General features: G+C 37.6%; 1 protein-coding gene across 1 annotated transcript in view; it reads left to right on the top strand.

The window, feature by feature from the left end:
• Nucleotides 1-11439, top strand: part of vkorc1l1 (vitamin K epoxide reductase complex, subunit 1-like 1) — a 51865-nt gene that overhangs the window by 36853 nt on the left and 3573 nt on the right. The window lies entirely within an intron of this gene.

Below are 11439 nucleotides of genomic sequence, written 5' to 3' on the forward strand. Positions count from 1 at the left end.
GAAATATGGTTTTTATTATAGCGATTTTAATTTTTAAAGTTGGGGTGATTCTTTTATATATATCCTTTATATATGGAGTGTTCTTCAGCTGACATGGGGGTAGAATTAGTCTTACTTTTTCCCTTTTTAAGTCATATTTTGACTTTTTCTCTTTTTCTTGGGGGGTGGGGGGATGGTCTGTTTTCTAATTCTATTTTTTTTGTACCAGTTTGTGTTTTTTTATTTGGGCTGTTTTTGAACTTCAAATATGTCTGTGTTGTCGTCACTTCCGGGTCTCCTCTTTACTTTTGTTCCTCTTCCGGGTGCATGAGTTTATAAGTTGGTTAACCCTTTCTATACCAAAGGGTTGATTTTAGAATTATGGCTCAGACCATTAATTTTGTGTCTTAGAATACTAATGGTTTAAATCATCCAATTAAACGAAAGAAGATTTTCAAAGTATTCCAAAGACTTAATGCACGTATCATTTTTGTACAAGAAACTCATGTGAGGAATGAGGACAAATTTCGTTTTTTTAGATTTGGGCGGGGTCAACAGTACCACGCAAATTCGAATGCTAAAGTAAAAAGAGTTTCAATTTTTATTGACTCCTCTATTTCATTTGTTCAACATGATATTTTTTCGGATCCGAATGGCAGATTTTTGTTAATTACGGGTTTACTTTGTAATAAAAAGGTTGCTTTGGCTAATGTTTACGCTCCAAATGTGGATTGTCCTGACTTTTTTAAGTCTTTATTTACCTCTTTACCCAATCTAAACGAATATAAGTTAATAATGGGTGGTGACTTTAATTGTTGTTTAAATCCTCTGATGGATAAATCTTTATCTATTCAGACTTTACCTAATAAGTCGGCCACTTGTATTAACTCTTTTTTGACTGACAATGGAGTTTTTGATATTTGGAGATTCCGGCATCCTAATGAGTTTTCTTTTTTCTCACATGTTTATCACTCTTATTCGAGAATTGATTATTTTTTTGTAGACTCTTGTTTTATTCCATTGGTAATCGGTTGTAACTATGATATTATAGCTATCTCTGATCATGCTCCATTATTACTTTCTATGAAATTTACGGATACAGCTTCTAATGCTAGACAATGGTGATTTGACTCTACCTTGTTGCAAGACTCTGACTTTATAAAATTTATGGAGGAGCAGATCGACTTCTTCTTTTCAACTAATTCTACAGATGATATTTCCTGCGGAACACTTTGGGACACTTTTAAAGCGTATATACGTGGACAGATTATTTCTTATTCTGTTGGTTTGAGGAAACGCACTAAGATGGAAACTCTTTTATTGGTTGATAAAATTAAAGAGATTGATAAGAAATATTTGATTGCTCCTAGTAAGGAGCTTTACAAACAAAGGGTTGAACTTCAAATGGAACATAGTTTATTACTTACATCCTCGATTGAAAATCAATTAATGAAAACTAAATCTGATTTTTATATACATAGTGATAAATCTGGTAAACTGTTAGCTAGTCAATTGAATAATGCTTTGGTTAAACGTCAAATCACTAAGATTGGTCAGCAGAATGGGAATCTGACAGTTAATCATGATGAGATAAATAAGGCATTTCAAGACTTCTATACCTCCCTGTATCAATCTGAATTTCCTCAAGATCATAATACCATGTCTGATTTTCTTGGGAAATTAAATTTTCCAAGATTATCATCTGATGATCTTTTGATATTGGATACTCCTATTACGGATATAGAAATTAAGGGGGCTATTTCCTCAATGAATTCTGGGAAAGCACTGGGTCCAGATGGCTATACAGTTGAATTTTTAAAATTTTTTTCTGCTACTCTTTCCCCTTGGTTAGGTAAGGTTTTTGAGGAAGCCATTAGATTGGGGAATTTGCCACAATCTTTTTATAGAGCTTCCATTTCTTTAATATTGAAGAAAGATAAAGACCCTCCTAACTGGTCTTCTTATAGACCTATATCTTTAATGAATGTAGACTCCAAGATTTTTTCCAAGTTACTGGCATCTAGATTGGAGAAGGTATTACCCAAAATTATTTCAGATGATCAAACTGGTTTTATTAAAAATCGTTATTCTTTTTTTAACATTAGGAGATTGTTGAATATTGTTTATACTCCCTCACATGACACTTCAGAATGCGTGATTTCATTAGATGCGGAGAAAGCATTTGATAGAGTTGAATGGCCTTACTTATTTAATGTGTTGGAGAAGTTTAATTTTAGTCTTGTAGCGGTGTGCTACACGCAGCGCTAAAATTATGACACGGAGTCGGTAACTGCAGTCGAAGGAAAAAACTTTATTCGAAACTTCAGCCTCACTTTTAAGCCTCTGTCAACCGGCCCCCCATGGCGTAGAGGCTCCAAAGCTCTGTGCTCGCAAACCCCCGTAGGCTATCTAATTGTGAGTCGGTTCGGATACGCTAGGAAATGGGTCGCCACAGTCTGATATTTATATCATGGATTAAATTGATTTATCATACTCCAGTAGCCTCAGTGTTTACCAATAATCAAAGATCTCCCTTTTTTCGCCTATTTCGGGGCACTAGACAAGGATGTCCTCTTAGTCCATTACTATTTAACATTGCCTTAGAACCTTTGGCAATTGCCATCAGACAATCACAGGATAATTTGGGTATTAATCGTGGGACAGATATTCATAAGTTATCTTTGTATGCAGATGATTTATTACTATTCATTTCTAAGCCGGAGAAATCCATTCCAGCAGTTTTATCATTATTGGCTCAATTTAGTGAGTTTTCTGGGTATAAGTTAAATCTTAATAAAAGTGAATTGTTTCCTTTGAATAAACGGGTCCCAATTTATGGAAATTTACCTTTTAAATTAGTTAATGACTCTTTTACTTATTTAGGGATCAAAATCATAAAAAACCATAAAGATTTATTTAGATTTAATTTTTTACCCTTAATTGATCAGATTAAAGGTTTGTTTACTAAGTGGTCACCTTTATCTTTATCCCTAATAGGTAGGATTAATGCTATTAAGATGGTTATTTTACCTAAGTTTTTATATATTTTTCAAGCGATACCAATTTTTATCCCGAAATCTTTTTTTACTAATATTGACTCTAAAATTTCTTCATATATATGGCAGAATAAAAATCCCAGGTTAGGTAAAACATATTTACAGAAGACAAAAAAGGAAGGCGGGTTAGCATTACCTAATTTCAGATTTTACTATTGGGCAGTTAATATTAGATATTTGTTATGTTGGTTGAAAGATGGGGGTGGATCTTTTGGCCCTTGTTGGGTGAGTAGAAACTAAATCGGTATCAGCTTATGCTCTGGGTTCTATTTTAGGGACTTCTCTCCCTTTTGCTCTTTCTAAATTGCTGAAACGAATTGACAACCCGATAGTTAAACATACTTTGCGTATATGGTTTCAATTTCGGAGATTTTTTGGGTTGACTCAATTCGTTTTAAATAGTCCTATTGTATCTAATTGTTTTTTTCACCCTTCCATTATAGATCAAGCTTATTCGGCTTGGAAAACTAAGGGATTACTAAGATTTTCTGATTTATTTTTAGATAATTGTTTCATGTCTTTTGAGCAATTATCCAACAAATATAACTTGCCTAGATTTCATTTTTTTAGATATTTACAGATTAGACATTTTTTAAGTTCTGTACTCCCTACATTTCCAAATTTTGTGCCTTCAGATATTTTGGAGAGTTTATTTGAATTAGACCCTTTTCAAAAAGGGCTTATTTCAAAACTTTATAATATAATTATGAAGATACGTTCAGAGCCTCTTTATAAGACTAAAAAGGATTGGGAAAGAGAGCTTAGTCTTAGTATTTCTAGTGAGAATTGGGATAGAATTCTTCAATTAGTTAATACATCATCGTTATGTGCCAAACATTCATTAATACAATTTAAGGTCGTACATAGAGCCCATATGTCCAAGGATAAATTAGCTCATTTTTACTCTCATATTAGTCCTATTTGTGATAGATGTCATTCTGAAATTGCGTCTTTAACTCATATGTTTTGGTCTTGTTCATTTTTGGAGAAATATTGGAAAGATATTTTTGATATTATTTCTGCAGTTTTGAATATCAATTTACAACCTCATCCTATTACCGCAATTTTTGGTTTACCAATGATGGACTCACTGCATTTATCTTCTTCAGCCCGTCGAATGATTGCATTTCTAACTCTGATGGCTAGAAGATCTATGTTGTTGAATTGGAAAGAAATTAATCCTCCCACTGTATTTAATTGGTTCTCTCAAACTATGTTATGTTTAAATTTAGAAAAAATTAGAAATGGTACTTTTGAGACTTCTATTAAATTTGAAAAAGTTATGGAGACCATTTATTCAACATTTTCATATGATGTAATATGACCCTGTGCCAAGTTCATTTGATTTCCCAGCTTTTAGCTTATGTATTTTGAGAGGACCGGAAGTGACGGCATTGATGAATACTTATTTTTGTGAGATATTATAAACAGCCCCATTTTTTTTTCTCTTTTTTTTGCTTCTTTTTTCTTCTATATTAGTTATCAGGTATTAGATTAGATTAGCTAGTTTTGCATTATATATTTTTTTCTTTCTTTTTTCTGTTTTCTTTATATCATATATTATGAAATATTTAGACTTACTATGTTCATACATATATTTTATGGCTTATGTCTTGGTAAACTCATTTATATTGTAACTATTATGTATGTTTTTTTCATATGTAATGGAATTTATATGTTGGTAATTTCTTTATCAATATATCATTTGTATTCTGTCCATATTACTAATATTAATAAAAAGATTTAGAAAGAATAGGGAAAAAAAATAAGAGATTGCTATGATCTTAATTAAAGAGCCAAACAGATGTAAAGGGTTGAATAGTCAATTTCTGTGTTCTAAATACTCGTAGATCTGGCATTAAAATGTAACTACATTTATATGGATGTCCTTGTAACTTGTACAAGCATAACATGGTTATCTTTCTTATCTTAATATTAACCAGGCACACACATTCAAATATGAGTCACTAGAAAAATATGTATGCACTCTAAAGTGCTGAAAACTGACTTTTTGATAAAGATAGTTGTGTATTAATGTCTAAAGTATGTTAACAAAATTATGGCTGTGATTGGGGGGGGGTTGGTTGAAAAATGGAAATTTAGAAAGGAGTCTATTGTGAACATGTGTATTTCGAATTTTTTTTCTTTCACTCAACTTAGCTCATGCTTAGTTGTGAGTCCAAGCAGACTTTTTAAACTTCAGTCTAGTTTGTGAATGACTTTGAACAGCTGCATGGGCTAACATACCCCCTCCACAAAATCAACTGTGCATTTCTAGACAGCGATCGGGAGTGGGAACCTTAGCTCTTTTCTCTTCTGTCATTGGATACCTGGGTTGGTTGCAGTACCTCTGTGGCTAATAAAATATTTTAAAATAGGTTGACAAAAAGATTACATATTTTCCTACATGTGTCTCTGTGTGATAAGATCACAGTAAAATTGGTCAGACGATTGAGGAAAGAGATATGCATATTGATAGATCCATGCTTCATGAGAAATGATTTGCTCGCTGTTGCACGTGCAGTTCTTTTAAAAGAGTTATTTAAGATCAATGGTACAATAGTAAAATAAACCATTCATTTATGTATCCAATTCCCTATTGAGATTTGCTGTAGCATCTGTTCCTAACATCCTCTCCGGAAGGCACTCCAGATCCTCTTGGTGTGCCCTATGATTCTATTGTTAAAACTGTATCCTCTGGTTACTGACTCTATTGCAAAAAGGGTGGTTTCTCCTTACTTATTTGAAATATTGAACATTTCTGCTAAATCTCTTCTTATGATTCTCTAAGTTTATGATTCTAGTAGACAAGCAACTGTTATCAACTGTTGAGCAAATGAATTGAATCAACTTGTGGAAGCAAATGTGGGGCAGACCTATGAAAAATACAAATCAGTTTCGACTTTTTAAGTGTAAGATCAAGCAACCTGCAAGAATCCCTGATCATTATAACATAGACATTGCCCATAGCTACTTTTGTACGACCATAACAGGGTAGTTTTTGGAGGCTTAGAAGATGAATTTTAAGAGAAACAGAGAACCAGATGCACAAAATTACTTGAAGGTTTAATATTCAAGATGGTGAGACAGCAGTCACAGGAAAGAAACCCAGAAAGCAGATTAAAGTTTCAAAGCGGAGTACTTACATAACACTTTCACTATTTCCAGACATTCCAAAATATTTTGTAACTGAACAATAAACTTATCAAATTAGAGAATGCTGGAAGTATTCACTGGCTCAGACAGAATCAGTGGTAAGAGAATAGAATTAACATTTTTATGTTACTGTTACCACAGTTCTAACAAATTTGCCTCAAGTTTTTGGCTGGGAAAAGGATTGAGGTAGACTAGCAATGTGCTCACTTAGAGACACAAGAAACCACAAATACTGGAATCTGGAGCATCAAGCAAGATGAAGCAATCCAGATGCAAGATCTTGACCTGATGTGTCAGCTGTCTGTTTCCCTCTGTAGATATTGCCTGGCCTGCTGAGTTCCTCTAGCATTTTGTTTGTTACTGTGATTACATAGTCTAACTGTGATATATAAGGGATGTGATATTAGATGGGCAAAGTTAGGAATGAAGCAGGGTAACACTGAAGAGAAGGGAATAAACATGCTGTCCCCAAATTCCTTGCCTTGCTTTTCCATTTTGAAATCCATTTGCCTTATTGTTGATTACATTGCCAGTTCCAGTGATATCCTCTTCAGCCTTCAATTTTATTGTTCAGTATTAATCACATTGTCAGTTTTGGTTGTCTTCAAATGGCAGGTTTTGGACTCTATTTTTTCAATTATTCAGGCACACCACAGGAAGGAGGACGAGCACTGAGCCCTGCAGGATGCCACTACACACAGTTTCCCAGTCACTAAAATAGTGATCTCCTACTTTTCGTTTATTATTCTGAGTTAATTATGGATCCAATTCTGCCTTTTTTATGCATCATTTGTAACATAGAGGGCAGAGAAAGTAAATTCAAGGAAATACTGATGAAACTGAATGTTTGGTGTTTTCAGTTAACAGCCTTATCAAGCTTATCAAAAATGCAAGTCGAAAGTTAGGTTCCTCTCTGGAAAGACTGGAATCTTTAACCTTTCTGATAATACAAAGTACTCTCCAGCTTATGATCACTTGACTAGTGTTACAACCTTACGTACAAGTTAGCATTTTGCAGACCAGGACAGATTTTCCATTGCTATGGGGCTGTAGGTGACTGTTCTTAATAATAAATACAAAAGATTCTGCGCTGGAAATCCAGAGCAACAAAGACAAAATGCTGGAAGAACGCAGGAGGTCAGGCAACATCTATGGAAATGAATAAACAATCGACATTTGGGCCAAGACCCTTCATCAGGACTGGAAAGGAAGAAGGAAAACACCAGGATAGAAAGGTGGGCAATTGGTTGATTGGTGAAGCAATGTGGTTGGGAAAGGTGAAGTGCTAGAGAAGAAGAAGGAATCTGATAGGAGAAGAGAGTGTCCATGGGAGAAAGGCAATAAGGAGGGGCACCAGGAGGAGGTGATCAACTGGTGAGAAGAAGTGAGGGGCCAGAGTGGAGAGTAGAAAAAGAGCAAAAGGAGAGAGTAAAAACAAACTTACAAGAAGTTGATGTTTGTGCAATCAGGTTGGAGGCTACCTAGATAGAATATGAGGTGTTGCTCTTCCACCCTAAGAGTGGCCTCCTCACAAAAAAAGGAGGCCATATGCCAACATGTTGAAACAGGAATTGGGATAGGAGTTACAATGGTTGGCCACCAGGAAATTCCACTTTTGGCAGATGGAGCAGAGATGCTTGACAAAGTGGTACCCCAATTTGCATAGGGTCTCGCGAGTGTAGAGGAGGGTGCATTGGGAGCACAGGATAAAATAGACGACCCCAACAGGTTCACACGTGAAGTGTTGCCTCACTTGGGAGGACTGTTTGGGGCTCTGAGTGAAGATAAGGAAAGCGGTGAATGGACAGGGAAATGTGCTAGTTGGAGATTAATAGGGAGGGACAAATGGACAAGGGAATCACGGGGGGAGCAATTCCTGTGGAAGATGTAGGAAGATGGGGTGAATGTGGGTGTCTCAGATATGGAGGAGATGCAGGTGAGGGCAGCATCAATGGTGCAGGAAGGAAAAGTATGCTCTTTAAAGGAGGACATTGCGTAGTGTCCTGGAAAGCCTCATTCTGGCAACAGATGCAGTGGAGATGATGGAACTGAGAAAAGGGAAGAGCATTTTTACAGGAGGTAGTTTGGGAAGAGATATAGTCAAGATAGCCATGGGAATTGGTAGGTTTATAAAAGATGTCAGTAGACCATTTGCCATCAGAGATAGAGCGATCAATAAAGGGGAACGAGATGTCAGAAATGCACCGTGAATTTAAGGGCAGGGTCCAAGTTGGAGGCAGTGATGAAATTAACGAGCTTAGCATGGGAGCATGAAGCAGCACCAATGCAATCATCAATGTAATGCAGGAAGAGTTGGGGCATTACCAGAGAAGGCTTGAAACATGGACTATTCTAGTTGCCAACAAAAAAGGCCCATAGCTGAGCTGAGGCCCATGGGGGTGCCCATGGCTACCCCTTGAGTTTGGAGAAAATATGAGAATCTGAAGGCAATATTGTTCAGGGTGGGGACCAGTTCTGCCAGATGGAGGTGGAAGCAAACTGGTTGGGTCTCTTGTTGATAAAGAAACAGAGAGCTTTAAGACTTTGAGGGGGGAGAGTTTAAAGGGATTGAACATCCATAGTGAAAATGAGGTGGTCAGGGTGAGGGAATTGAAAGTTGTTTAGGTGATGGAAAGAGTGTGAATTGTCTCAGATGTAGAAGGGAAGGGACTGAACCAAGGGAGATAGAATGGAGTTGACTATGTGGACATGAGTTCAGTGGGGTAGAAGCAGATAGAAACCATGGGCCTACCAGATAGTCAGGTTTTTGGATCCATGAGTAGAAGGTGGAAACGAGCAGTGTGGGGTAAGGGAATTATGAGTTTGGGGTCAGTAGATCACAGTTCTCCAGAGTTGATGAGGTTAGTGATGGTGTCAGAGACAATGTTCTGGGATTCTGTTCGAGGTAAGTAAGAAGAAGTACCTGAGAGTTGCCTCCTGGCCTCAGCAAGGTAGTGGTTGTTCTGTCACACTACAACAGCAACCATTTGATGCTAAGATTGGGATTGGTGCAGAGAGATTGGGAGGGGTTAGTGCATTCAGAGGGGATAAGGCTTAAGGAGGAGGGAAGAGTGCTGAAGTCAAGCTGCTGGATGGTTCCCTGGCAATTGGAGATTAAAAGATCTAGAACAGGCAGAGAACCAGAATGGGATGTCAAGGAGGAGGAGGAAGGTTGGAGATAGGAGAACAGGTCATCAGTGCAGCATGGGGAATACTTGCCAAAGAAGTGGGCTCGGAAACGGAGGTGATGGAAGAGCTCGCTGTTGTGCTGGGTGCAGTCTTTGCTGAGGACAGAACTTTCTGCCTCAGGAAGGTTAGAGGAAATGGGGAAGACACAGCAGGGATTAGAGCTGGGGAGGGTTGGGGTATTCAGGGAATGTAGGTTAGGGGGGAAGATGGAAGCTCTGAGGACCCAAGAGGTGATCGGGGGGGGGGGGGGGTGGGAAGGAGCCTGAGTGACCTGGGGTTGCAGATTGGTGGTGGGGAAAGGGGAGCCCAAGAGGCCAGAGGCAGAGAGGAAGGTGGTGGCGGCTGATGTTTGGGGTGGGGTGGGAGCTAGGAGGCACATAATTCACAGTCTGAAGGTGTCCAGGGTCATTGGCACTGGACTTGGTGACAAGCCACAGACAGGAGGTGTCCAATTGAATCTCAGTCCAAGGAGGAGGTTGTCAGGGACCATGGTCTGAAGATGTCCAGGGCCGTTGGAACTGGAGTTGGGGGCGGCAGATCCGCGATCTGGTTATGGGCCATCTTCCAACCCTTCCTGGTCTTAATGCTAGCTGGAATTTTGCCACATTGAACCCAAGAAGAATACATTCTAGATAACATATTTATATATAGTTTGTAAATCCCATCTAGAGACACACCATCTGGGCCAGCAGCAATGGCCTTTTTAAAAGCATTAATAGCATTTAAAACCTCTTCTGCAGTAAAATCGTTTAGAAGAATATTAGTATTGTCCCAAATTAGGCTTGGACTCCCTCCACTCTCCCCCCCCCCCCCATATTAGCTTTATTTAAGTAAAGGTGAAATTTTAAAATGTTTCGGACTATGGCTCAACTTACCTCTACAGGCATCTTCGCCATTGGTAACTTTTTATTGCAATCTGGTGGACTGTTCAGATCACGAGGAGTTTTCAGCAATGGAACCCTGCCATAACCAGAGGAGGGCCTGCATATACTCCATTTACTTTTAATTTTAAGATAATTTTCTCACTCTCATCTTTGGTACACTTATTGCTCCAATATTAAAGCACCCCAAGCAAAGAAACTTGTGAATGTAAAGAACAATAAAAATTAGCTCTGAGGTAACTAAACACTCGGTTGAATAAGTATTACTTCACATTTCAGTATTTTTCATAGGACAGAAGAGGCACCATTTAGAGTATTTCTGTCAGTTTCATTCCTCCTCTTGCTTCTCTGTATTCATTTGGCCCTAATTTTTTCTTATTCTCCTCCCCAATTAAATCCTCCACCATGATTTTCTTGCCAGTCACTTCACTGAGGATAATTCATAGATCTCAATTATCCTATCAGATAGTATATGGGAGGGAACTGGAACCTCTGGGCGAGCCCTCATCGATACAGGGAGAACATGTAAATTCCACACAAACAGTACCTGAGATCAAGGCTTAATCTTAAGTTATCAGAGCCACATGACAGCAGAAGAAAATGCTAAGTCTCTTTCTGGCCCTAAAAGTAGGTTTGGGGCTTAAAACCATGGTGAGGTGAAAGAAGTGGAGATGTATTGTAAATCAAAGTGGAAAGAACAGTGCTTTCAGGGAGGGTCGTGTAGCTGGAAAAGGTTGGAAATGGGGAACAGCAACACAGAGGAGGAATTAAATATCATGAAGATTTTAAAATCAATACATTACTGGACTAGGCACAAATTGTAAGTCAATAAGCACATGGGTAAACAAGTTTTGGATGCATGACGTGCAAAAATGGAAGCATTTCAGTTTTTTGTATTGATACAAAAATCCATTCAGAACTGCCTAGATTAAAACTGATTAATTTATGTTAAATGTATATTGATATGTCACTCTGAGAGCTTTTGTAAAATAAAGCTTGAGTAATTTTCTGGGTAGAATAAAATAGACAGCTGCTTGGTGTTCATGCCCATAGTTTTGTGCAAGATTCCAGAAAACTTTTAGCTGAAATATCTGGAGAAACTTAATATATCCTGTTTTAAGCAACATACATGTATGAAAACAGTACCATTAGCTGCTTTTACGAAATATTATTACACA

The sequence above is a fragment of the Hypanus sabinus genome, chromosome 6 (assembly GCF_030144855.1).
Source record: "Hypanus sabinus isolate sHypSab1 chromosome 6, sHypSab1.hap1, whole genome shotgun sequence".
NCBI classification, from domain to species: domain Eukaryota; kingdom Metazoa; phylum Chordata; class Chondrichthyes; order Myliobatiformes; family Dasyatidae; genus Hypanus; species Hypanus sabinus.